At 43.6% G+C, this 26,276-nt stretch overlaps 1 protein-coding gene across 2 annotated transcripts in view; it reads left to right on the top strand.

Annotated features, from left to right (window-relative positions):
• The first annotated feature begins 4,398 nt into the window (after positions 1 to 4,398).
• Positions 4,399 to 26,276, top strand: part of frmd4ba (FERM domain containing 4Ba) — a 58,376-nt gene continuing 36,498 nt past the window's right edge. Inside the window, exon 1 of one of the 2 annotated variants that reach the window (XM_061219430.1) lies at positions 4,399 to 4,582. The gene's annotated coding sequence lies outside the window, so the exon portion shown is untranslated. The remainder of the gene's footprint in view (positions 4,583 to 26,276) is intronic. The other variant, XM_061219431.1, reaches the window with a different exon arrangement.

Consider the following 26,276-nt stretch of genomic DNA (forward strand, 5'->3'; position numbering starts at 1 on the left):
TGCTTAATTAATGTTTCACTGGACCAATCAAAATCGAACATTAATTGAATAAAGATAGATTTCACCAAATTTGGTTCCATAATTATTGGCACCTCTGGTTTCTTTGTGTATCTTTGTACCACTGGCAAGGATAACAACCTGGAGTTTTTTCTTGTAATGCTTGACAAGGTTTGGAGGGATTTTGGACCATTCCTCTATGCTGTGTCTCTTAATTATGGTTATAGTCAAACAGTTGATTTTGGTAAGCCTATGGTTTGGCCAATGTCTCTAACCGTTTTATTCTTGTTTCTCAGTCTCATAATAGCTTCTTTGACTTTCATTAGCACAACATTGGTCCTCATGTTGATAAACAGCAATACTAGTTTCCAAAGGTGATCAAAGGACCAGAGGAAAGACTAGGAGCTGAGAGCTCTCTTATACCTGCATTAAGGAGGCACTTAAACACACCTGAGCAATTACAAACACCTGTGAAGCCATGTGTCCCAATCATTATGGTGCCCTGAAATGGGGGGACTATCTATAACCACTGCTGTAATTCTCAACATGGTGAAACCAACATCAAAATATAAAAATACAATTTGAGATATAGCCACATGTTAATTGTATGATTCCAAATCTAAAATTGTGGCAAATCAGAGGCAAATCAGGCAAATCAGAGGCAAATCAACATTATGGAGGCCATTGTATCTGTCTGATTGTCTGTCTATCCACTATCCATGCAGTACCATGTCTGTTCTACCTATCTGTCTATCTGTCTATCTATATATCCATCTGTCTGTCTGTCCGTCCATCCTCTGTCCATCACTCTGCCTATATAATCATGCTACACTGTATATCGCATATAAGAGGATCCTTTCTTGGTTTTTTTGTGGCTAGTTCTGTTTTTCTATTTTGGCCCTCAGGGTGTGAATTTTGAATTGTGCATTTTAACTCTCTCTAGCTCACGGAGATGTTGCAGACCAGACTGGTGATATCAACTAAGTGACAGGAGAACAAAGAAATAAGAGCCATGTTTCCTCGAACAAAACGGTTTAACCATGACCCAGAAAACCCCAAATGGTGGTTTCTTTATTCTGGTGACATAAAAGGCATGGCTTTGGCAAGGCATGGAGGCAGAGTTAATGCCAATGTACAATGGCAACAATGACGGTGTACAATAGAGCATTTTGACTTTTGTCTTGCGAGGCGTTAGCTGGGAGATTTTGACAGGATGTGACAGCGTGGCTCTGGGTTTGGCACTGTACTGATGCCTCTGTGGGGGAGCCCAGCAGTCTTCATCTCTGCACCGGCTCCAGGAGGAGTCCTGATTGGTCCTAGTGTCGGGTGTTAACATTCATCCTTTCAACCTCAGCAATTGAGAAAGTAGACGAGTCTTCCTCCACTGCCAAATATTCAGTGAACAGCAGGTCTAAGAAAATAAAGGGGCCTTTGTGTTTCACAATACTGCTGGTTATTGGTCATATTCAATCAAAGATTGTTACCCTTCCATATGTGGAAACAAAATAGTTCTTAGTATAATTAGCAAGCAATTACTTATTTTTTTATTTTTTCTGTTTCATTGTTGTTAATGTAAGGTGTTACGTTCCATTCTAATGTGAGACGATGTATATACACTCTTGGTGTTCATGTGGAATTGAAAAACATATTTTTGTGTGTATTGAACAAAATTGTATTGTGTTTTAACCGCAAAATCCCACCACTGTCTCCTGTACTTTGTACATATTCAGCCTCATAACAACGGTGGAAAATTGCCCATTCATTTCTGACTTACCTTCAGCTAAAAGATCATGTGGATTTATTTTATTTGTTCACAATGGTGAAATAAACTATAATTTATCATGGGTTGTGATGTATTTTTCAGTAACGAACCCCAGCTTCTCGTACGCATGTGGGTAATCATCATGTTCACACATGCATGCATAAATAAATGCTTTCTCTTTCATATAAGACATCTGCTGCTTGAACCAAATGTGCTAATTTGAGCACTGATTCAGCCACTGTCTTTAGTGAGGAAATGTCTACTCAGTCTCATGACAAATCTATTTCATTGTACCTTTTATACTCTTCATTGTGAAATGAATGTAATTGTACCATTTCTGTGACAAAACCAAGTGCCTTGTGTCATCCCCCATTTGAGGTAGTTGGAAAGGGATCAAAATAATTCTCCAAACAACAGGAAAAAAGAAATGCAAAATTGTTGGTGTGACAAGCCTCTCTTTTAATCCCTCCTGCACCTGAGGCCAAATTGAGATTTCGGGGAGGAGGGGGGAGGGACGGGGGGTAGAGACGCACAGACGGTTTTGGGGCTCGCCTAATGAGATACTCATTTATGGTCGGTGGCAGAAATCCGAGAAAGGGGGGGGGGGGGGGGGTGCCTAATTCCCCGGAGGGATCCACTTAGGCTTTGAAGGAACCGCACCACTCCAGTAACACACCAGTCGGTTGCCTAGACACAAATAATAATCTGCTTTGATGGGGAATACATTGAAAATTGTCCGTTTTATTGTTGGCCACCGATGGATGTTCCATGTCTGCCATTAAGTTTCGATGCTGCCTGAGATTGGGTGTTCCTGCCTCCAGTTACACGGGGCCTGCGCAACTGCTCCATTGTGCACAGTTGTGTGTGACTGCCTGGGCTTCAGGCACACCCTTCCTTCCCCTCATATCTGTCCCCTCCTGTGCTTTGCGCTCTTTGTCCTTACGGGGCCAGTCACTCCCGTCAATGAGAGAAGGTTCCGGCAGGCGCTCCGCTGAAAATGAAACCTTAAGCTCAATGGTGAAGATGCAATATGAATTGCCCTAATATCTCTGCAAATATTATATGTGTTATTTCTGTTCTTTCTAGTTTAAATGCTTTTCTAATTTGTCATGGTAATGGTGTAAAGTATGGTTATATCCATTATAGGAAGATGATGCCTTTCTATTATGGAAATGATCTATATTTTTTAAATGATATTACCATATTTAAATATTTAAATATTCACGACATGTTGGTATAGTGAATATCATTCTCCATATGTTGGTACTGCTGAAGATATCACTGGCATCATAATGTTGTTTAGGTTTCTAGCATCAAAACCAAAATGAACTCCCTGTTCCATGAGTACTGCAGGTGCCACAATTTACTGATGATTAAGGCAATCCCATTGCCTATATCATGAAAACTCAGGAACCTTTCCAGAGAGACACTCAGTCCATGACAAACATAAGAAAGCAGGCAACCTGTTACCTTTAATGATTCAGTCAGTTATGCAACCAGTACCTGCAACAGCACCAATTACATGCTAAACATATTTTACATTGAAATTGCATTTTGTCTGGTACTATTAGAAAGCATCTATGCAGACAAATCTATGCAGACAAAAATGTTCCTCAAGCTTGTAAAAATGCTGGTAAAATCAAAGGGGCTGAAGAGCTCAGGGGAAAGATGCAGAAGGCTAACACACTGCTACATGAGTAGACCCTATTCTTCTCACTTGTCTATCATTCTGCTGACCACCATCTTGTTTCCCAGTGTGATTGACATTCAGATGGCCAGAGACAACATAAGGAAGGGCATTCTTTACACAGTCACCATGAGGAAGAGCAGGATCTGCTTCCACCAAACATCCTGTGGAAGTCAAAACAACCAGCCTCAGACACAGGAAAGAGGAAAAGGATAGAGAACAGCAGAACTTGGAGAACTTTGGAGTGTGTGTGTGTGTGTGTGTGTGTGTGTGTGTGTGTGTGTGTGCATGCCTTTGTGTCCAAACAACCAGCCTTAGACCATGAGAAAGATAAAAAGGGTAGTGAACAGCATTTTTGGAGGGTGCGTGTATGCATACATGTGTTCAAAATAGTTTAAATAAGTACAATTTTATAATAATAATAATAATAATAATAATAATAATAATAATAATAATAATAATACAAAGAAGAAGAAGACGGAGAAGAAGAAGAAGAAGAATTGTTAACAATAAATAATATAATGCTATTAATTGCCGTGAATATAGTCTATTAATATTGTCCTACTGTCCATACTAATCCAGAAGCTCCATTTACCGTGTCTGATTGCTTTGAAACCCGTTCATTTCCCTTCCAGCATCTTGGCAGGACAATCATTATTTCTTGTTGCCTTGGACACTATAGAAGCTATTGCATTGGCAGGAGTAGCCTACAGTCGGTGAGCTGCATGAACGATGGGGACTCGCGTACCGTGTGTGTTACTATTGTATTCAAAGGCTTCCATGTCACTGCACGACGTGAACGTTGAGCAGCGGTAATCGTGTCAATAGCGGTCATGCCATGTTAGATGCGATTGTTGGGCATTGGTGTTTCTGGTGTATTGGCTGCGAGGCAAGAAGAGAAGGCGTGGTGTCTGTGGATTGAACGGTGAGCTATTAGGATATGCGGATCAAGAAAGCTTCCTGATAGAACAGCAGCAGAGCAGCGTGCCGGGCGAGTGAGTTTCTGTGAGTACACTGCACTTCTACTGAAGAGAAGAATAACGGATTTAAGACGGTTCGCGGTACCGGGAAAGATCCGCTTTTGATACAAAAAGCGAGGAGCTGAATCTAAAGGTAACGCCGCTGGGAAAGAAAAGGTGAGGCTTTGTTCATCTGCGAGAGTGTATCATGGTTGTGGTATTGTGGTGTGCACTGGGATATATAGCGCTCATTCGCGCTTTGAAAATGCAATTTAAAAGGGTAGTATCCATGGAAGAAATTGGGATAATGCATCATTTCGCTAGTTGTGACACATATTGTAAACCATACAGCCGCGCACAGTTGCCTATTCAGTAGATTAACCTATTAATTTACACTATTTCTTTTGATTGCTCATATGTTGTGTTAAGCGTAGAAGTGAAACGATCCCGATAATGACAAGACCTACACGTAGCCTATTACTGGATGAACTGGCTTCCCCAGAATATATGACGTGTTGTGACATGAGTGAAATGAGTGCATGTTATACTCGTCAATACTCCATAAAATTCAGTCCTTAAAGGCCAGGGTGCCATTACATATTGGACATTATCTTTTTAATTTATGTTATTTTTCTTTGTGCTTCGGATGTTAAAACTGTTTTTTGTATTAATTCACATATAATGCAGGCTAATCGTCTTCAGAATATATCCTTGCAGAAAAAGTGCCACAACTTTCCCACATTTTGATATCCTGTAACTGACATGTGATTTGCTGTAGTCCCAAAGCCTACCATAGGGCATTGCTCTGTGTAGCCTGCCCATTTGGCTCTATTACTAAATAACAAAATAGATAATGTAGCTACTCCTAGTTAAGGAAATTGTCAGCTGATTCGTCTAAATGTAGCTTAATTTAATTCCATTCATTATAGAATGGAGTTTAGATGATTTAGCTAGAGTATCTGCACTGGAAATAAAAACAATAGAAATGCACTGGGGAAAAAAAGGCCCATATCATGCCCCTCTTGTGTCTAGCCCTTCGTGGGCTCTTTTGTGAGAGATGGTGGTGGTGGTGCTTGATAAGCATGTGCCTGCTTGTTTCCTTGTAAACACATGAGGAAAGTGTTGATTAAAGGAACATGTTTTTTTTTTTTTTTTGGGGGGGGGGCTTCAAAGAGCCTCTTGTTCAGCTGATGACTGCCTTGACAAATTCTGTCACTGAGTTTCCTGTTTCCTGTATGTGTGTGTTTGTATGGGATGGGGGGAATGGGGGGTGAACAATAACATTGGTCAAAACACTAATTTTTATAGTACCCATTTGAGGTCCTGTCACTTTGGTACAAACACTAGGCACATTGAAATGAGCTTATTCATTCATTCATTCATTCATTATCCTAACCCGCTTATCCTGAACAGGGTCGCAGGGGGGCTTGAGCCTATCCCATCATACATTGGGCGAAAGGCAGGAATACACTCTGGACAGGTCGCCAGTCCATCGCAGGGCACACACACCATTCACTCACACACTCATACCTATGGGCAATTTAGACTCTCCAATCAGCCTAACCTGCATGTCTTTGGACTGTGGGAGGAAACCGGAGTACCCGGAGGAAACCTGAGGGGGATTCGAACCCAGGACCTCCTTGCTGTGAAACAGCAGTGCTACCCACTGCACCATCCGTGCTACCCTTGAGCCATAATTACACATTAAATTACAGGAAAGTTTCATGAAACCGCAACAATTAGTGTTTTGCTATTGTACATTTTTATCATTTTATTATTATTTTCTGTTGAAATGAACCAAAAAAAATCCAATGAGTCAAAACCATTGCTGCATTTCCTATATTACATTTTTGATCAGCGTTTCATTTAATACTTCTGAGGAGAAAAAAAGAAATGCTTCCTGTTTTTGAATGCATTTATGGCAGTTGTTTAAGGAAAAGGATGTGAAGTTTATCTGCTACATGGCGTGGAACAACATACGTCAAAATCAAATGTTGGCAGGCACTAATGTTTTTTAAATAAAAGTCAAATTTGGCATCTCCACTCGCACCTGAATTTGGAATGTCCAATTTGCAAACCACATAGGCTACAAATGGGCTCATTCATGAACTCTGCTACCGGCTCACAGTATTCTGCCAACACGTGGTTTTAACCAGCTTTCACACCACAGCCACAAAGCATGAATAGAACAAGAATAGAGTGGAGGAGACCCAATCATATGTGTGTGCCCGGATGGCCAACAGGGGTCACTCCAGCAATATCTGCTTTCCCTGCTGACAGAACCTCTCCCATGCATCCCATGGTGCTCACTCATGGCACAGTGCTTTTGCCCTGTGACCCACACCCAGCAGCCATCGCAGGCACTAAAATATTAAAGTGGCTTTAAAATATTTACAGGTGAAACCCATAAACATTGTCCGTGACATTGCTGTTTACTTCTAAGCAATTGATCATGCACTAGATGCCAGGTACCAATACACCAATAAGCTTCCACGGTGCCAAGCAGCTGTGGTTCCACAAATTCAGGGGGACACAAGGGCTCAGACGACTATGCACACACACACACACACACACACACACACCAAATAAACACTCACAGGCACACGCAAATACACAAAATGAGCTCACAACAAAGAAAAAAAGCAGGCACGCATTGTGTTGACTTTAGTCTAGGATGTTCAGTTGCTTTTAATGGGGTCAGCAGTTCCAATTCAATAAACCTATTAACTGACTCAGAAAATTCCATCGCTGGAATCCAGCCAGCATAAATAAGAGTTATTTGCCAATCATGGGACATGAATAGTTTCATCAATACGACACAGTTTTTATTAAACACTTTAAACATAATAAAATGGACTGGGCAGACACCACTCTGTTTTACCTTCTGGAATTACGCTGTACAGAGCAACATACAGAATTCAAGTATCATGTTCGTTCTGCTCCCCTGCCCTCCCCCAATGCCTTGCCATTTAGTCATCAGCACTTTTTTCACAGTGTCAAACAGTATATTATTTCAACACGTTTTTGTGCTGATAATAAAGAAAAAAATGAAGAGTTATGTGATATTGTGGTAAAGCTGGTCTGCATTCAGCGTGTTGAATGAAAAATGAGCGTTTCCTGCTTTGCATTTTCACATTGCTTGCTTTGTAGATTTTAAATTAAAACACGAATCTAAGAACCAGTTCTTCTACTCCCATTTTGGAGCTGAAACCTTTAAACATGCCTAAGGCACAGCTTCAATAACACTTAGTTTTTTAGTTTTGGGTCATGAGTCATGACTTTAACTGATGAGTGTAACCAAGTTGTGTTTTTTTTTTGTACTGTTAAATACGTCAAATCACTTTCAGAAATAAGCAACAGTGTCAGCTCATTAGGTTTTCCCATAAATTGTAACAAAAGTGCTCAAATTTACATTTAAAATGTATTTATTGTAGCTAGGGAAAACTGAGTATAAAAGTCAAGAACAGCAATCTAATTATTAACTATATTTAATCTATACTGTATAATGTTTGACGCATTATATTGAGCATTTTTGTGCTGGATGTATTTTTGCTGGATTGTTTTAATGTTTGGCAATGTTTTAATGGTTGTTTAGTTGGCCTACTGCCCCTTGATTGTTTGAGTTTATGTCAATCTGAACTTTACAACACTTACAGTCAGTGTCTGTTTGTGGGTCAATGGTAATCTTTCAGGTTATGGTGGGAAATCAATAGAAAGCCCATACATCTGTGAAATGGCCGCAATAGTGCCCTGCAGGGACACCTGAGTTAGGTTTCAGTGAAGCCTTCACAATTAGGATGATGGAAGTATGTCAGTGTGCCATGTAAATGAAGTGAAGTGCCTGTTAATAAACAATCACGTGTCACATTAGTTGCAATGCACAAAGTGGGTGTAATACAAATGTATTGCATCAGCAATGCCAACAGAATGTACAGTTTTATATCAATGACTAATTAATACACTAACTAACTAATAAGTCATTGTCCCCAGTTTGAAACTCCCAGTCAGATTTGTAAAGAATGCAGATGATGTGCTCTCTTTCAAAGAAGCCACTGCTTCTTTTAACTGCAGTCCAGTTCACCAGCTGAGCTGTGCATTGTATCGGAGGAGTATATAGTTATTGTAGGCCCATTGCAGTCACCCAAGCTTCCCCCAGGATAGCCCCACTGAGTGAAACCCTCCCTCCATGATCAAGGCTAAGGCACATTAGCGCCCTGTAGCGTTAGGGTTAAGATGTATGACTGGGACCCAATGCTAAGCACCATGCAGCTGCATCCCTTAAGCCCACATTCAGATAAATAACCTGTAAAATTATGCACAGCCCCCTGTAGCCCCCACACTGGCAGAGTCACCTATTACTGCCCAGAGTGGAGCATATCACAGCATGGGGGCATATTTTAGAATATAGTGTTTTGTTTGATGAATGTTAGCATGCATGTCAAATGAAAAATCTACTTCTACTGACGTCTCAGGAAGAGACTTTTCCTGACAGAGGTTCATACCCCAGTCACATAAACAGGAATTGTTGCTTTGCCGGCTGTTTACCAATATGGAAGTGGGCTGGTAGGGTGAGTCTGTGTCTTTTCCATGTGTGGTGTCTCCTCTACTTTTCTGACAGGAAATCCCTTGCTAGGACAACAGTTGTTGCTTACTGAACACTACAAAATAAGGAAGGTAAACAGGACCCTCACCACAACAGTGCTTTGAACAGCCTCAAGAATGGTACAAACAAATTTGCTCTAACAAATTGGGACACTGCTGACAGGTGCAAAACAAAATATATGTTCCCAGTTTTAGCAAGTGGGCAAAATAAGCTACGGTACTTTTTTTTTACAAATTCTATAGATCACTCATTATCCATTACTGGATTAGCACAGATATTTTTAGTCCCTCCTTGCCTAAACAAGTAGCTGACAGTGACATCCCTGCTTTTCCTTCTTTGACGGTAGGCAGAGAGCACTTGAGCCTGGTGGAAAGGGACTCTTCACTGACAGAGATTTCCATGGGGACTGTAGTTTACTTCCTCCGAGCAGAGATAAAAGAAGCAACATGGCGATATGAATGATCTTTTTAGGGATAAAATATACCCCAGTTTGTATCTACTCCAATGGCTGAATAACATGTTCGGTGTTCAGGGACATATGACTCATGACTTTAAATGCAGTCGTGTACATTTCACATGGGACATACAGCTGAATACTTCAATACGTCAATCAGGCGGGGGCCGTGTCTTTGCTCCACGGCTTAGGGCAACAGTAGCAGAGACTACTCCCTTCACGACAAGTCTGTGCAGCAGCACTGCATTCACTACAGTGATTACTCAAGAGGAAGTGCGCAGATCCAATGTGGAGGCATAAGGTGTGATGTTCTACACAGGAAAATGTTCTGTGTGAAATCATCTCTCGTAGAGTATATATTGCTCTAATATTGTATTCGGCTCCTATTGGGCTCTTGGACTGAAATCTTGGCTGCATAATAGCCGGCTCCTCTCTCTATAAAGGTTTCCAGCTCAGGGATAGACCCCCTGCTGTAAAATCCAGCTAGGACAGCTTGATCAGCTGGTTATAAACTGGTCTAGCTGGATATGAGCTGGTCAACTAGCATGGCCAAGCTGGTCATAAAGCTGGTCTAGCTGGGTATGCGCTATTCTACCTGCTAGTGCTTGTGAGTTGTCTGAGCTGGTAGCTGGTCTGAACTGGTCTAAACTGGTCAACCAGCTAAGCCACGTTAAGGTGGGAGCTGGTCAACCAGCTACCAGCTTTTTCAAAACCTAGATTGAGCTGTTTTTTTCAGCTGGGCCAGCTGTCTGAGAAGCAGTTTCATCTGCATTCTGGTGAACAGGTCATTGCCCATATGCCTTCGGTGTGTGTTGGGATGGTGTAACGCGGTATCGATCGCTCTGGATGTGTGTGAAAGCAGAGAGCGCTCGGTGTTTGTCCTTCCCCTGTGCATTCATCACACTGACTCATATACTACAGAGCCGATGGTGTAAAATACAATCAGATAGAGCGCAGTATCGCATTACTGCCTGCCTCACGTGTGAGGGGGCGGGACGCAGGAAACTTGCAGCTGATTTTCCACAACTGTGCTTGTCGCACACCCTATTACAGTCTGATCCTTAATTCCCAAGATGTGGCAGGAGCTGAATAATAATGACTGCTAAACGATTTTACGCTGTGAAACACGGGAGGAAGGGGTGCACTGGAGGACTGTGAGACACTCTAGTTCCACTCCGTATCTCTCTCGACAAATATAGACTGAAACAGCAGACATGTCCTGGGGTCTGGGGCTGGAGCAATCAATAGCGCTCTATCGTTAAAGCCCCCATGTGTGTTTCGCACAGCCCCATACTGGAGGGGAGGAGGGGGGAGGCAAACGGAAACAAATACCCCCCCCGTGTTGCACTGCCTTTATTCAGCTGAAAAGCCCTCAGGCACTGGCTGAATCCATCTGCGGTCTCCACTGTGCAGCTGGGTTGGGGTCTGTTTGAAACCTCCACCATTGACTCCATCGGCTGCTGTGTGCTTCTGTGTAGCTCTGCCGCCACCCTTCAAAATGTCCCCTTCGAGCACTGAAGGTTTGGTCGTTGTGTAAGTAAAGCTAGGCTAGATGGTCCCTGGTGGCCCTGCACTGCTGACGGCTGAGACCTCAGGACTGCGGTCCCCAGCGCTGCCTCTCTAAAGGGAAATGCAGCAGTCACCTTCAGCCAGGCCGTTCCTCAACTCCACGACAACAGGAGGTGAGAGGAATCACCTGCCTCTCGAACCGGAACCGAGAGGAGGGCACCTGACCAATCACAACGTACAGCACAGGGACGGAGGGAGCGGCAGCACTGCAGTGAAGGGAGAGGGGAAATCAGCTGGCTAATGCCGAGTACAGAGATATTGCTGGGCTTGGTTACTGCAGTAAGATTACGGTATCTGGTCGCTGCAGTATACAGAGTTAGCTGTGCCTGGTCGCTGCAGTATACATTATTAGCTGGGCTTGGTCACTGCAGTATACAGAGTTAGCTGTGCCTGGTCACTGCAGTATACTGAGTTAGCTGTGCTTGGTCGCTGCAGTATACTGGGTTAGCTGTGCTTGGTTGCTGCAGTATACTGAGTTAGCTGTGCTTGGTTGCTGCAGTATACAGTATTAGCTGGGCTTGGTCACTGCAGTATACTGAGTTAGCTGTGCTTGGGTGCTGCAGTATCCTGAGTTAGCTGGGCTTGGTCATTGCAGTATTCTGAGTTAGCTGTGCTTGGTCACTGCAGTATTCTGAGTTAGCTGTGCCTGGTCACTGCCATGTTCAGACAGATCACTGTGTCTGGTCAGTGTGGCATACCGTTTGATAACCATACCTGGTCACAGCAGTGTACTGATCGAGGAAATTACATTGTCATTGTAGTGCGCCAAGAGCAGTGTGCGATCTCTGCAGAGTGAACTCTGAGCCTGCTCATGGATGTTTACACAGACCTAACCATGCCTGGCCAACGCTCTCACAGTGTAGAGACTGTGAACGATAACTGTGACTGTTACTCAGAGATAAGGTGCATTTCCTGGATCCTGCAGTATATGGAGTGGGGAGGGCCATTTCCTCTGTTGCCTAGTGACAGAGGGGGCATTGTTTGGCCACTGGGGACAGTCTTTTACACATCTGCTGTGGTACGGCGGTAGAGTGGCTGTCACTCTACGTGCGGCAAGGAGAACAAAGCAGTGCTATACAGTCTCCTCCTTCCTGCAGTATCACGCTCTCTGTGCACTGCACACATCCTCAGATTATACAAGGCACTCCTTTTCAGGTCTGACCTGCTGAAAAAAACAGCCCAAGATGGTTTTGAAACAGCTGGTGGCTGGTTGACCAGTTCAGACCAGCTCCCAACTAGAAATGGTTTGACCTGCTAATACCCAGCTAAACCAGCTTTATTACCAGTTTGGCCAGCTCAATTTTAAGGCTGGCATAACTGAATTTCACTTGCAAAAATAAGAGCCTTTTGAGTTCAGTGAGGCCACTGACATTGAGATCCAGGCTTTGAAGGAAACCGGACACGCCGGCGCTGGGCTGTCCAGGATTGGGTAATGAAGATGGCCTCTTAAGAGGTGACAACAGGTGGCCCCACACAGGACAGTCTAGCTGCTCCCTCAGGCTGCACAGAGTCAGTTTGCGGGCTGGGTGTTAAATGTTGGTGACCCTTCATTATTACCAGGGCAACAGGAATGTAAATGTCAACAACAATGAGGTAGGGGAGTTCTAGAGGAGTTCATGTTTCAGCTGCACTTTGAAGCTTTTTACACTTATACCTCATAGACTTGGTAAAGGATGTCTAACTGAGCCTCAATGTCACCCTAGGGAGTATTTCAGTTGAATGTAAGGCTGTAATGCCCTAGCTTACAAAAATCTGGACATCACATTACTTTTCGCCAAGTTCAACAATAGTTGTGCTTTGAGACACCGTAACAACCACTCATTTGATCGAACCTTTGAGGAACATTTTTTCAAGCCAAGACAACCAGCATCAGACACAGGAAAGTCATGAAAAAGAGGGAATGGGTTGTGAACAGCAAAACTGGGAGTGTTTGTGTATGTGAGAGAGAGAGTGTCACAAGTGCCTTCACAAAGGCTATGTCCAAACTGCTATGTTCTTTAATTGAATGGCCTCCCTCTGTTCAATTTAACAGGATGTGAAATGAGACCCAAATTCCTGCCAAAGCCTTTCAGTCGGTAGATTAGGGACAAACACTATTCTTTAGTCTGGAGCTTCACTGCGTGGTACTCACTGCTCCCCATTCTTCCTGTTCTGTCAAGATGGACCCTTGTGTCCGGCCCTTATTCCTCTTCTGTGGAGTCTTCTCCCGACGGCTTACATGCCTCTGAAATGAATTGGCTGAAAGAATCTTTGACCTTGGAGATGGAGGCCATTTCGGAAGGTCTTCAGAAAGGACAGGAAGAATTTGTTTTGGGCCCTTCAATTTTTTCCTCCTTTGTTTCAAAGTAGCAGGAGTCACAATGTAGCAAAAAAATCACCTTGCTTGGAGGTATAGTTCCTGTGGAGTTGTGGGTGACTGGTACAGTTCCTTGAGACTAAGGTCAGCAGGTACTAAAAGCCTTGTGCACATGGTTAAGCATAATTAAGCCTTACAATTGATCCAAAAAAGTAACGTGATTACATTTACAGTATAAGCAGGAGCACAATGTCTCATTAATTATTGCTGTTGGCAGAGCATATCAAAGGAATATCTATTAAAATAAATCCAAGTATTAAAAAATGTATGGTCGATGTATTAGATTAATTATTGATTTAAATGAACTTGAATATAATGAGAATGCCACTTAAATTTTATTGCTCTGTTTTTAGTTGTCCTCTCAAGGATGGATATTTACATCATTTTAAAGGTTGCTGCTGTTCCAATCACAAGTACAATTATGAATTATAAAAATGTATCTCTTAGTCATACATGACTACGTGCAGGGTTAATGGAAAGTGATCTCTCGACCAGGCATTGTGTGAAGCGTGTGACATGTCAAAGGACCCTATGAAACCTGCATGAGAACTGCAGACTGGAAAAGATTGGCCTTGCACTGGACATCTCTCAAGTATGAACACTGGCATCTATTTCAGCAAAATACATTGTACATAAAGTGCTTAAAAATGTTGAGATGAAGCTGGACCTCATTTCCCTAGCCTGTTTAAATGCCTGTATAAAAATGGAATACAAAGCTCAGGGAAAAACCCTTCCTAGTTCCAGGGTGGCCTGGTGATGCATGCTGTTGACAGAAGTTCACAACAGTCCTTTTTATCTCAGTTGGTAATGCATTACTTATAATAACTGCTTCCTGAACATGCAGGACAGGTGTACTGGTGTTCTAATTCTCACAGTAGTTCACTTCACCATAATTAATAACAGCCTTTAGCTTTTTTTCCCCTGCTATTATCCAACCGTGATTATAGGTAGCAGTTTATCGTAATTAATGAAAGTCTCACTTCAAGAACACGCGGGACAGATGTATACCACTGCTAGCCCTCCGTGAATACAGCTTACAGTGCATTGTAATTAAGCACAGTTAGGACTTGAAGAATCTTTTTAAGCAGGTGTTTGATGTTCACAAGCCATTTGCTTCCATTTGCATCTTGTGGGACCTGGGAACTATTCCAAATATGGAAATACTGGTGGTGCCACCTGGGGGAAAAGGGGTGGGCGGTGCTTTTCCAGGTCAGGGTGTTGTTGAGCTGAGCAGAGGGCTGGGCGGAGCTTTGTCAGTTGGGCGTTGGTGGGGCTTCTTTGGGGAGGCTGTCATAGGGCGTGTACTGATTTTGGGTTCAGCTACTGGAGGTGCAGTAGGGTGTGTGCTGGTTTTGGGTGGAGCTATTGGAGATGCAGTAGGGTGTGTGCTGGTTTTGGGTGGAGCTACTGGAGGTGCAGTAGGTTCTGCCGGGCAGTGCAGTGGATGTTGGGAGCTCCGGTAGTGCTTCCCAGTGTATTTCCTTGGTGGCCATGTTTTCTCTGTTTGAATGAGGGTAATATTTCCATAAACCTGAAAATCCTAGATCTTGAAGAAGGTGGTTGGGGGTGGTGGGCTGTTCACAGTTTTGGATAAAGGTCATTCTCATTCTCTCACACATTTTGAGAAAAGCACTCCATTGCTGACGCAAGGTCAGTGTTTTATCATGATGCTTTCAGCTTCAGTATGTCTTTGATAAAATCACTTCAGCTGTGAAGAAAGGTTCATGTCTCTTCTGTCTGTATTTCACGGTGAGATGTTGAAGCTCCTGTACCCCATCAGTCACAATGTCCCCTGAGAGGAACTGTTCTGTGAAAGGGAGTCTCTCCAACCCACCCCCTGCTCCTTCTCTCTCTTTCCCTCTCTCTCTTTTTCTCTCTCCCTCCATCTCTCTGAACACCTGCGACACTCAACTCCCAAACGTCCCCTCCTGCATAGATAATCAAGCCCATCGGCAGCAAATTTTTCAGGGGCGCCATACGTGCAGTTACCGCTGGGGGCTCACTGCAGACAGTGCTCCTCACATGACGAGAATCCCCCTGCAGACCCCCGTAGTTTCAACTCCCTCTGATGTGTGAGAGCAGAGTCCCGCATAGCAGAAGGCCAGGCCTTAAATCCCGGTTATAGCGGACATCTGAATGGGGTGTTGGTGGCACTCCAAACGTCAGGCTCCGCTCAGCCCTCCCCATCCCTCTACCCCCCACCTCGCCTGGCCAGGCAGGGTACGGCCGCAGTGTGGAGGCACATACAAAAGCTTTTCTCTCTCCTATCTCTGCACCACACGGTGTTTCATCACACAGTGTTAATGCGTGTGACTGAGACTGTGTGTGTGAGGTATTCCCTTAAAGTACAGCATGCATGGGTGTGTGTCTACGTGTGTTTGTGTGTACATGTATACATGAGTATGAGATGGTGTGTGTGTGTGTGTGTGTGTGTGTGTGTGTAAGCTAGTTGACAGAGAGGAAGGCCTTGTCTGCCTTTGTCTCTTTATTCTTATAATGTAGACAAAGTGTCTCTCAGCTTGAGCAGTCCCTGTAGGGGGACAAAGGGACACCAGCGAGACACTTCAATTATTCTCTTCCATTTGTGACAATATTTTCACTGTGTAATACCAGGCACTTTCATATTACATTAATGCCATGTAATATGCTTACAGTTAATTGAAACGCTGGCTTGTTATTGATTTTCCTGGGGGATTTGGTATGTTCTTAAAGAAACAGCATGCTAGCTCTGATCAGTTGGATTAAAGTGAGGAAATGATATTCACTGCAAATCCTCTAATCTGATGTAGCAAGTAGCAACTGCTCTAGTAATGCCCTCTGGAATGATTTGTGGAAATCATAATAATTATTTTCATCCCAGACAGAATGCCCACTTGCATTGTAAGCCACAACACCCCCTCCCATGAGATCAGATCAACATGTGTGTCCTTTTTATTCTTCTGTTTGAATTATGTATGTGGTCTGCTGCTGGTGACAATGTGAATTTCCCCCCTGGGGATCAATACAGTCAGTCAGTTAAAGCATTAGCTGCCAGCCGCTGCTTACTCTAGCTGCAGAGAACTGTGCAGTCAGTGCATCAGCGGATTATGTATGTAAGATAAGGATGGACTTTATTACCCGTTTACACGGATACTGCCCAAAAACAACACAATTGCAGTAAAAAAAAGAAGAAGAAAAAACGGCACATAATCTATCATCCGTATACAGTGGGTTCCAGATTAAGTGGGTTCCCATAATAAATATGCACAAAAAGTGCTGTCAACAAAAAATAATACAGTTATTAACATGAGCTTTATTTTCATAAAGTAGTGTGCTTTATTAATGATTCAATGGAATAAACCTTATATTTTTCTAATAAAAAAAATATTTTGCCCCCAAAACAAGTTCCACAATTATTGGCACCCCTGCTTTAATTCTGTGTGCAAACAGAATCCTTGGGTTGGCACTTATGGACCCCCTCTTCAGTTCTGACCACAGGTTTTTGATGGGATTTAAGTCTGGAGACTGAGACGGTCATTGCAGAACATGGATGTTGTTTTTATTTAACCATTTCTGTGTGGATGATTTTGATGTATGTCTGGAGTCATTCTAATCTACCTATGATCAAGTCTCAGCTTCCTAGCAAAGGCAACCAGATTTTCTGTCAAGATGTCCTGGTACTTTGTTGAATTAATTGTGCCATTGATCTTAAATAGTGACCCTGGACCGCTGGCAGCAAAACATCAATGACCCACTGCCATATTTGACAATAGGAAAGATGTACTTCTCCTTATATGCATTCCTCTTATTGGTCTTCTGCTGCTGTAGTCTATCCACATAAGAGGTTTGATGCGTTGTGTGTTCTGAGATGCTCTTCTGCATACCACTGTTGTAATGTGTGGTTATTTGCGTTAATGTCACCTTCCTGTCAGCTTCAACCAGCCTGGCCTTTCTCCTCTGACGTCTCTCATTAACAGCGCATTTATGGCCGCAGAACTGCCACTCACTGGATGTTTTTGGTTTTTCGCACCATTCTCTGCAAACTCTACGGACTATTGTTTGTGGAAATCACAGGAGATAAGCAGTTTATGAGATATTGAAACCTCTTGCCGTGTATGCATGCAAGTGCACATTATAATGCAAGTGTACATTATAATGCAAGTGTACATTGTTATACATGTTGTTTAGTATACTGTATGAAGCCTTTTTGTTAATCTATTTTTATTAAGGGTGCCAATAATTCTGGAGCCCACTGTACCTGTATACATACAACAACGATGACTAAAATAACTGCCCCAATCATATGTCTATTCATGGATACCTGCACATACATATTACACAAAATCCATCCAAGTACAATATAACTGAATTCAAGAGCTCCATTTGCAATTCATATTGGACCAGTTTTTCAGACACAGATTGAGCCTAGTCCTAAACTAATTTCAATTTTGAAGGGAGAATCTCCATACAAAACTCAATTTAGTACAGCTGTAAGCTTAATCTGTGTCTGTTTAACCAGCCGTAGACCTCAGTTTGTTTCATACACATCTGCTGCCACCAGACTGCAGGTGATATAACCGGGCGGAAAGCCCACTGAAAGTGTCCCCCTCCCTGTGCAACACTCGGCCCGAATGTCTAAATGACCGAATCGGGTCTTGGAAACACTAGAAGCTGGGCAATCAGGATTTTCTATTATGCTTTTCTGTTCCAATTAGGACCCATTGGAGTGATAATACGGTGACAAAGCACGTATGAAATTGAAGGGTAGGGACTGCTAATGTGGTACTGTACAGTCCTGACATCGCCACAGATGGGCCGTATTGGGACTGTCAGCAGGCATGTGTAGACAGCTGTTCCTGTGTCATGTGTGCTACAACAGCGAGAAGGAGGGCTTCCTCTTTTACAAAATTAATGCACAATTTAATGTACATGGTAATTGGCATCATAATATAATCAGCCCTGAGACAAAGACAGATGATAATCTTGGCTGCAGTGTAAATGTGTCATAGTATTCCCCGAAGATGGTGCTCTCTACAAGTCTGTTGATCCTGCTGAAGTGGGATCCTGCTTTTTAATAATTAATTATTTAACTAAGCCCGGGAATGGCTGTCTCAGAAGTGAAATATGTTTTTAAACCAGCTCTAAATTTCCTGGGTTGTGGATAGCTTCATTATCTTGGGTAATATGACTCCACCTACTGGTGATCAATGTTTGCCTCAGAGCCAGCAGTGAACAGTCAACTTGAACAACATCTAATAATGCTCTCTTTATGAAAACACACCAGCCCATTCCTTCACTGCAAAGATAATGGCCATTGTGCCTGGACATTGTAATGTATTTGTCACTTAGTAGCACATGATTTGTCAGTACAGAGGCTACAGGGGTGACATCACAGCAGTATCACTGAGTGTGATGTCACCTATCTTTCCACTGAAGACTTTGTCATCCTCTGCCCTTCTGTGTCTGTTTCTGATGGTTAGGAATTTGAATGGGACTGAGCTGTCTGTATTCCCTCGCCAGTTCTTATCTTGTAAACTATATTTGCAAAAGGATCTATTTGTGTTGAGTACAGAGTGTGTACCGTGTGAGTTTCAGTGAAATCATAGCCAGCTTTTTTATTGCATGTACTCTGGACATTTTGTCCTAGTATGCATGCTCATGAGTGAAGTCATTACCGCACACTGTACTATGCATAATAAGTATGCAATTATCCAAAATGCAGTTATGAGGAGTCAGGTGTATCATTTGCCTTGGCTCCTTGACAATGACATATTGTGAAACATGATACAGCGCAAAATAATAAATGAAACCATGCGACACGGGTGTATGCAGAATATGTTTATGCTGTACTGTATGTAGCTCATGTGTACACTCTTACACGCTAAGGCAATGAAAAATTAAGTGATATTCAAATAACTTTAGAAACGCACATTTTTATTCTTCTGAGATGTCCATTTTAATAAGTTAAATGAATTGCCCTACGTCGCGTTGTGGCATCTCTTAATCCATGTTAATGTAGAGAGATCACATTTAACTTGTGGTCTGCATGCATTTATTGGCATTCAGTGTAAGTAGGTACTAGGCCGAGCATAGCAAATGCATTTCTCCCATTGTTAGAAGTGCTATGTTGATGCCGCAAGGCTTTACTTGGCTTTGCGCGGCGAAGCGAGGTTTGGCTCGAGGAGCGTACCATCTGGGGAGATGCAGAAAGATCTTGTCTCGAAGCAGAAGGTTTTTAGACGTTGGTGATAGTGTTGGTTTGCCCCTCCTTTTTCGCCAAAGGTCATTCAATTCTCCGGCTCCCCAGGGACTCCCGTCTCGTTTTGAATCCGGGCCCCCGATTCAAAGGTTGCTGTCTGCTCTCGTCTGGTCTCGTAGCCACACCGCGCGCATAGCGCAGAGCACGGATATGATCTGTGTTGATCATCCACCTGCAGGCTGTGTATGCGCTCCAGCCCTGCTCTTCTGCGTGCTTTGGCCTCAAAGCTGCTCACGTCTCTGTTTCTCCCTGAAAGAAAACCCAAAGAACCGCCATGCCCTCATGTATTATTTAAGTAAACAGACCTTTTGCCACCACCAACCCCCCCATTTAGAATTCATTGTTTGACTGACACCATACTTACCCATTCCGACTCCCCCTATCCCCAAAAGAGAAAAGAGACATCTCCCATAGGTAGCAGAAGCTATTGGAAACTCTCCAGAAACAATCTTGGGCTGTTTTGAAAAAACAATCACAGGAACGCTACATAACTTTGCTTTTGGTAGTATGTGTATACAAAGCACACCTTTGTCCTACTTTGAACCCGATGGAACAGTACTTGGCAGGTCTGTCACGAGCTTCCACCCTTCTCAGCATTCTAGGCAGTATGACAGTGGGCTTTTTGGGCTTGGCCACAGCAGAGGTGCTAGGCACTGCGATTAAGAATACTGATGATGTACAAACACGCCCTTATGTTCTCTGACTGTTTTTCTTTTCTAAATTCTTCAAGGTCGGGCGAAGATTACTTTTAAGGAAAAATATGTATACCCTGGCTGTCAGGATAAAAAAATATATATCCTAAGGAAATTATGCCCTAATATTATGCGAGATATGGATTCTAATCTGTTGTTTAGTTGACAAAATGATGTGTTATATTGGGCCAAGTACAATGGCTGCAGTTGTGTTATTGCATGGCCAATCCAGAGATGGGAAGTAGTTTCAATCATTTTCCGTAAGATCAGGGTGCCTCAGTTGCAGCTGATCTGCCTACTGAGTTACATACATATGACATAAATGCATGTGTAATGTATGTGCTGCTACAAACCAGTTATGTTTTTTTTTTTTAAACAGCATTATGTTTCAGGCTTGTTTGATCATAACACCACAGTGATGGGTCGAAAAAAGACAGTTTCAATCTGGGGTTAAATTTCGAGTTTATTTAAACGATTTGTCTGCCTGTCTCTGAGCACTATGTTCAACCAATTAAGTGCCTCAGGGGAAGTTAATATGGTTACGGGCTCTCTGTCCTCCCCCTGTGCATTTAGACCTTTGACATTTACTCTGTTACTGTCAAACAACATGGCATTTAGTGTTTTACTCCACAGAGTGAACAATTATTTAAACCAAGATAAGTGTCTGACTTCTGTAGATATTTTCTGGATGACTCAAAAGAAGACAGTAACATAAATGACAGTAACAAGCTTGCGTCTACTGCATCTGGCTATCTGTGACTGTGACAGCTAAATGCTAATGTACATGTGTGTGCGTGTGTGCATGTGTGTGTGTATGTGTGTGTGTGCATGTATGTGTGTGTGTGTGTGTGTGTGTGTACACGTGTGTGAATGTGTGTGTGTGTGTGTGTGAGAGAGAGAGAGAGATATATAGAGAGAGGGTGGGAGTAAAAACGCTGAGATCGCGGTGGCACCCAGCTGTACATTACTTCCATAGCCGCTAACACTCTCTCAGTGCAGCTCTCAAACCATATTGATTCACCTGTCTTCATGAAGCTAGGATTAGCATTGATTTTAACCTTTGGAATATATGAAGAAATGGGTCCTTCAGCTACTATTTGGAACATGCTTTTATGTTTCACCAAACTTCAGATTCTAGTGGGCAGTAAAATGAATACTTGCGGGTTGATTCTGGCATGGGATATGATTCATTTTTAACGCTTCCGGGCAGATTGCTGGGTCAGTTACTTAGCCGGCTCGAGAGAGAGAGAGAGAGAGAGAAAGAGAGAAAGAGAGAGAGAGAGTCAGATTTACGTCTTGTCTCCTCATTCTTCGTATGCAGTACCCACTTCACACAAACTGAGCTGTAACCCACACTTCCTCATCTCTGTAATCCTCTGATACCTCACAAGTTCTGTGCTGCATTTTGTAACTGTTAACAAAATAGTCCGGGGAGATTTCAATCTCACTGACAAATAACAGGATATTGTTCATCCAGATGAAGCGCAGCTTGACGTGACTGTTTTGTGTTCAGTTTGTCACACCGGTCGGTCATCATGTTCTGTTCGCCACGCTGCACTTTTTTCAGCCGACAACGTGGCTGAAGAGTCTTCACTGGAGAATCTGCATCATCACTTTCTCAAATATATTCAAGATGTCATGTCAATGAATTCTCTCTGTACAGTTAAATGGGTTTTTTTTTCTTAGCTTATGACAAGCTATTTTTATTTGCCCTTGTAAAATGAAGTGTAAAAAATACAGAACATTGAGAAAGAAAATGACAGTGAATAGACATGCTAGTCGTGTCTTTATGATTTCCTGTTCTGGAGCAAAGCGTTGTCGCTTTGCATGCCAACCTAAAGCCACAGCCTCTGTTAATGAACTATTTTAGTGTTCTTCTGGAAAACAAGATGGATGGGTGGAGATGTCTGGTGTCCTGAGGAAACTGCACCCCTCGTGTGGAGAAAAGAAATGACCTTTTCAGACTCCCCCTGATGAGTCATGTCTGAAAACAAGGCACTAAAATCTGCAAATATAAATGCCACCACATCGCATATGGAAAAATAGCAGTGCAAAATAGAATTCCATGCGCTTTAAAGAAGTAAATATTAATTAGCAAAGAAGGATGAATGTGTATCTTCTATCTTCTAGACTTCCAGACTGGGGTTCTTTTCATTATGAAATCAACAGTGGAATATCTGAAATATATTGTATGTGTGTCGCATGAGAGTGTGTGAGAGAGAGACAGAGAGAGAGAGGGTGTTGAGCTGGTAGAACATGCAGAGCAGGGCAGTGTGGCAGTCTCTATGTGTGTGGGTGTGGGTGTGTTGGTCTGTATGAGCGTGTGTGTTTTTGGTTTGTACGGTATGTATGTGTTTGTACTGTATGAGTGGTTTGTTTGTGTGCGGTGTGTATGTGTGTGTATTAGTCTGTATTTGTTTGTGTGTTTATGTGCATATTAGTCTGTATGTGTATGTGTGTACTAACCTGTATGTGTGTATGTGTGTGTGAGAGTACAGTGGGTAGGCAGGGCTCAGTAGCAGCTCTGTAGAGTACTGTGTGTGGGGCTGTGCTGGACCAGACCCAGGGGTCCTGCTCTGAGTGTCGTGTGTTTGAGGCTGTGTGTGCTGTGTGTTTGGGGCTGTGTGTGTGCTGTGTGTTTGGGGCTGTGTGTGTGCTGTGTGTTTGGGGCTGTGTGTGTGCTGTGTGTTTGAGGCTGTGTGTGTGCTGTGTGTTTGGGGCTGTGCTGGACCAGGGGTCCTGCTCTCAGTGCTGTGTGTGTGGGGCTGTGCTGGAACAGGGGTCCTGCTCTGAATGCTGTGTGAGTGCTGTGTGTGTGGGGCTGTGTGTGAGTGCTGTGTGTGTGTGTGTGTGTGTGTGAGTGCTGTGTGTGTGGGGCTGTGTGTGAGTGCTGTGTGTGTGTGTGTGTGTGTGTGTGGGGCTGTGTGTGTGTGAGTGCTGTGTGTGAGGCTGGGTGTGTGTGCTGTGTGTGTGGGGCTGTGTGTGTGTGCTGTGTGTGTGGGGCTGTGTGAGTGCTGTGTGTGTGTGTGTGTGTGAGTGCTGTGTGTGTGGGGCTGTGTGTGAGTGCTGTGTGTGTGTGTGTGTGTGGGGCTGTGTGTGTGTGAGTGCTGTGTGTGAGGCTGGGTGTGTGTGCTGTGTGTGTGGGGCTGTGTGTGTGTGCTGTGTGTGTGGGGCTGTGTGAGTGCTGTGTGTGTGCTGTGTGTGTGTGTGGGGCTGTGTGAGTGCTGTGTGTGTGCTGTGTGTGTGTGCTATGTGTGTGGGGCTGTGTGTGTGTGTGTGTGCTGTGTGTGTGGGGCTGTGTGTGTGAGGCTGTGTGTGAGTGCTGTGTGTGTGGGGCTGTGTGTGTGTGAGGCTGTGTGTGAGTGCTGTGTGTGTGGGGCTGTGTGTGTGTGAGTGCTGTGTGTGTGGGGCTGTGCTGGACCAGGCCCAGGGCTCCTGCTGAAAGGGCCTCCCTGTGGGCTCGGCCCCAGACCGCTCCAGACCGCTCCGGCTCGCTCAGTCCTCTCTGAGGTTACATCAGCCGGCGGAGCGAGCACCAGCCGTCTCTGAGCCCTGCTCCCGGGAGACGGTCATGGCTGTGAGTCTGATGTGTGGCGTGGAGGAACTGCTGCTCAGCGGGGGCCAGTTTGTGTGGAACCTGGCGAGCCGCGTTTTCACAAAGTGGTACACGCGGGGAATGAGGCCGTGCCAGCGGTTTGTGCAGAACTGGTGCCACTACGGAGAGCTCTACCAGGTATGACAGCTCAAAGCTCTTTTTATCCCGATTGAGGCGAATACTTCTGGAGCTCTCGCTCGTCTTCTTCAATGAACGCTAGCTTCAAACGAATCATTGTGGCGGTTAGGATTTGATCTAAATATGATAAACGTGTTATTGTGAAGAATCCCGCAGCTGCTTGGGGCAGTTTTCTGGCTGTTTATTGTAAGAGCTGGTGGTGTAGAACGTGTCTTTGAACTGTAATCTGGTGGCTTTTCTACGTGCAGCACCACATGCGATATCCTGTTATATTGGTGAACGCTTATCATGGGTTAAAATTATATAGCTTCTGTTCATCTTTGATACTATTCCCCTCACTCAGAAGAAGTGGGAGAGTGTTTAAAATGCATATGTTGTGCTTCATTATGAATGCCTCTTCTGTGTACTGTACTGTAGCTCTACTGTCAGAGCAGCTGGGGGTTAATCCTGTTCCCCCAGGTGATACTCTATCTGTCATCTGTTTCATTGGCTTACAGCAGCACTAATGCTATTACTGACCTGTTCATATTTTCTACAAATTTTTAATATTACTTGTTTTCAAATGTTTTTAGATATTTTTTTTTTACATTCAAACTGGATTTCTCTGATTGAAAACTGTACTTAGAGGTAGCTGTAATTGTTTTCAGTCAGTGACATCTTTCATTTCAGAATGCCCAAATCAATGTGGAATTATTGATCTTTTTCTTCCACAGTCTCAAATCAATTACCCAGAAGCAACAGGAGCAAAGCCTGTTACCCAAGGATATATGTTTTTACAGCTTTTTTAATAACGCAAGAAACTTCTTTCGCTCATGAAAAGGTAAAGGTGCAAATAAAAGACAAGGCTTGGCTGATTGTGAGTGTTATTTCAGTGGGAGTCTTATAAAACCACTGGAAGGGAAAGACCCATGGGACACATGGAAGCCATTTTGAAGGTCCTTGTCCGGCCCTTTTATTGGCAGATTTGCACAGTGGTTGCACAGAGACGAGTCTCTCTCTCTGAGGTAGTGCATCAGGGCTGATCCGGTGCGCGCTCAGTACAAACATCTCCATTCGGCCAGTCTTTCAGTAATCACAGGGTGCCTTGTGTGGGAGGTCTTCTTTGAACTTTGCTTTAAGTCTGCTCGGTTGTGAAATGTCTAAACACAAAGCTTCTAATTATCCGTAATCATTGCAGAGTCCTGAGGTACCACAGCGTATGAAGGACTTGTTGTTGTAAGTGTGTGTGTTTCGTTTTGGTCTTAAAATCGGCTGTGAACTAATATTTATTGCATCCAGCAACATAATTAGTTTTATATTTTATTAGGTTTGTTCAGTACAGCCAAAGGAAGCTGTGAGTCAAATGACTTGTTTGATTTACAGAAGCCACTGTCACTGACATTGGGATTTTAATGGCAATTTAGTGTGGAGGTGAGATGGGAATTGGCACAGCTATGCGAGGCTGTGTGCAGTGAATGGTAAGTAGCTAATTGCGTTAGGGGGAGAGTAAGGCTGTGGGCTGTGGGGTGGTTCTTAAGCCCCTGCAGGTCACTGGCTGGGGGCTTGTGTGAAGGGGCAGTGTTTGAAGTCCCTACCCCTGAGACACTGCCTCGGTGTGCTGACCTCTTGGTCATGGCTATTAGACATCACATGACCCTACTTTTGACATTTATAACCTCTCTTTCTGCCTGAAGACTCTCTGATGTCCTCTACCTATGGACCACTTCTCTCTCTCTCTACCTTTGGACCACTGCTGTGTGTGTGTTCACAGTTCCCGCCTGTTTTTGTCATAAACACTTTGGTTGAGCAGGAAGATTGAGGGTTTTACACCCAGTAATAGGCCCAGATTATACACTCAGTGATCACTTTATTAGGTAGACCTGCACATCAGCTTGTTAACGCAAACATTTAAACAGCCAATCATGTGGCAGCAACTAAATGCATACAAGCATGCAGACATGGCCAAGAGGTTTTCAGACCAAATGTCAGAATGGGGAAGAAATGTGATCTGGACCGTGACCGTGGAATGATTGTTGGTGCCAGACAGGGTGGTTGATTATCTCAGAAACTGCTGATCTCCTGGGATTTTCACACACAACAGTCTGTAGACTGAAAACAAAAAACATCCAGTGAGCAGCAGTTCTGCGGCAGAAACGTTGTGGTAATGAGAGAGGTCAGAAGAGAAGGGCCAGACTGCAAGCTGACTGCAAGGTGACAGTACCCATCGCAGGTGTGGTATGCAGAAGA

Source organism: Conger conger, chromosome 14 (genome assembly GCF_963514075.1).
Source record: "Conger conger chromosome 14, fConCon1.1, whole genome shotgun sequence".
NCBI lineage: Eukaryota > Metazoa > Chordata > Actinopteri > Anguilliformes > Congridae > Conger > Conger conger.